Source organism: Corella eumyota, chromosome 3 (assembly GCF_963082875.1).
Source record: "Corella eumyota chromosome 3, kaCorEumy4.1, whole genome shotgun sequence".
Lineage (NCBI taxonomy): Eukaryota > Metazoa > Chordata > Ascidiacea > Phlebobranchia > Corellidae > Corella > Corella eumyota.
Window position 1 is genome coordinate 12,610,894 of NC_137492.1, and position 2,500 is coordinate 12,613,393.

A 2,500-nucleotide genomic window follows, 5' to 3' on the forward strand; every position below is an offset into this window, starting at 1 on the left:
TGAAGCAGAATTCACCAAGCGTTGGATTGTTCACCCACTAATAGGGAACGTGAGCTGGGTTTAGACCGTCGTGAGACAGGTTAGTTTTACCCTACTGATAAAGGGTTGTTGCGATAGTAATTCTGCTCAGTACGAGAGGAACCGCAGATTCAGACATTTGGTTCATGTGCTTGGCTGATAAGCCAATGGTGCGAAGCTACCATCTGGGGGATTATGACTGAACGCCTCTAAGTCAGAATCCCGCCTAGGAAGCGACGATAAAGTTGTGTCTTGCCGTCGAGAGGCAAAGTTAGGCGGCCACCGGGCCGCTGGCAATGCCGGATACTTGTCTAACACGGGCGCGGCAAGCGTCGCCCCGAAACGGGTAAAGCTTTCTGCTCGAGTGGCGGGGTGCTAAATCATTTGCAAACGACCTAGATGAAGATCGCGGTGTCGTAATCACTAGAGCAGTATTCTCACTGCGATTTGTTGAGAGTAAGCCGCAAGATCTATCGATTTGTCCGCGAACGGGCGGGCGCACGGCGACTTCGACCTCTGGTCGGAGTTGCTTTTTTTTTCCACTTTTTTTTCAAAGTACTTGGTATTTTTTACGGCGACTTCGACTTCAGGTCGGAGTTGCTTTTTTTTTCAACTTTTTTCTGGGGTACTTCGTTTGTTTTACTGCGACTCTGACCTCAGGTCGGAGGCCATTCGAAGAATTGTCGAGTACCGTTCGAGCTTGAATAACACAAGTCCGGCGACTTTCGAAAATCGCCCGGGCAAAGGCGCACGACATCGGCCGACGCCCGATAAACAATTTCCCGCACAGAAACGCACGTTTTGGAAAATTGTCGAAATTCGACATGTTTGCTACCTTTGTCGCGAGACCAGCCCACCGGCGCGCGCGTAAAAAACACAAGTCCGGCGACTTTCGAAAATCGCCCGGACAAAGACGCACGACATCGGCCGACGCCCGATGAACAATTTCCCGCACAGAAACGCACGTTTTGGAAAATTGTCGAAATTCGACATGTTTGCTACCTTTGTCGCGAGACCAGCCCACCGGCGCGCGCGTAAAAAACACAAGTCCGGCGACTTTCGAAAATCGCCCGGACAAAGACGCACGACATCGGCCGACGCCCGATGAACAATTTCCCGCACAGAAACGCACGTTTTGGAAAATTGTCGAAATTCGACATGTTTGCTACCTTTGTCGCGAGACCAGCCCACCGGCGCGCGCGTAAAAAACACAAGTCCGGCGACTTTCGAAAATCGCCCGGACAAAGACGCACGACATCGGCCGACGCCCGATGAACAATTTCCCGCACAGAAACGCACGTTTTGGAAAATTGTCGAAATTCGACAAGTTTGCTACCTTTGTCGCGAGACCAGCTTCCCTGTATACTATGAGGGAAGACGTCGTTGTGGCGAAATGAGCAAATTGGCGATGCGGTTGTCGGTTGAAGGTATTTGGTGACAAAACGATGTGGTGTCGTGCAGGCGATGTGCGCTTTTGGGCAGACTTGATGCTGACCCGCGAAGGCGTCGTAGCTAGCAGCGAGGCTCTGAACGTTGGACGGAAAAAATTAAGTAGCAAATACGAGTTTGTGTTTCGGCGCGCGACCACGGCCTCGGGCCGTAGTTGCGGTGGCCGGTGCGCACGCAAGTGATAGTTTTCTCGGTTCGCTTTTGTTGGGCGTTCCTGGTGTTGTATGCAAACGCAGCCCGCGCGCGGCTTCGCCCGAAAGGGCGTCTGGCCGGTGTCGACGGCGTCCAGATCGCGGCTTACGCCGGGTTTGAGGAGCTAAGCAAAAATAGTGATTGAGTAATACAGTGCGATACCGCGACGGGGAAAGCGAAAGACTCCGTTCGCGTATTTTGTCGGCCGATAGTTACCTGGTTGATCCTGCCAGTAGTCATATGCTTGTCTCAAAGATTAAGCCATGCATGTCTCAGTACGAACTTGCGTACGGTAAAACTGCGAATGGCTCATTAAATCAGTCGTGATTCATTTGATCGTAAATTTTACTTGGATAACTGTGGTAATTCTAGAGCTAATACATGCAAAAAGCGCCGACCTTGCGGGAGGCGCGCCTTTATCATATCAAAAACCTGCCGGGCTTCGGCTCGTCTTGTTGGCGACTCGGGATAACTTTGCTGATCGCACGGTCTTGCACCGGCGACGGATCATTCAAGTGTCTGCCCTATCAACTTTCGTCGGTACGGTATCTGCCTACCGAGGTTCTTACGGGTAACGGGGAATCAGGGTTCGATTCCGGAGAGGGAGCCTGAGAAACGGCTACCACATCCAAGGAAGGCAGCAGGCGCGCAAATTACCCATTCCCGACGCGGGGAGGTAGTGACGAAAAATAACGATACAGGACTCTAACGAGGCCCTGTAATTGGAATGAGTACACTGTAAAAATTTTAACGAGTATCCATTGGAGGGCAAGTCTGGTGCCAGCAGCCGCGGTAATTCCAGCTCCAAAAGTGTATATTTAAGTTGTTGCGGTTAAAAAGC

At 51.5% G+C, this 2,500-nt stretch overlaps 1 non-coding gene across 1 annotated transcript in view; it reads left to right on the forward strand.

Moving 5' to 3' along the window:
- Positions 1-1,872: 1,872 nt before the first annotated feature.
- Positions 1,873-2,500, forward strand: part of LOC145747212 (small subunit ribosomal RNA) — a 1,810-nt gene continuing 1,182 nt past the window's right edge. The window contains exon 1 of the ribosomal RNA XR_014281954.1: positions 1,873-2,500. This exon is cut by the window's right edge and continues 1,182 nt beyond it. This is a non-coding gene — a ribosomal RNA (small subunit ribosomal RNA).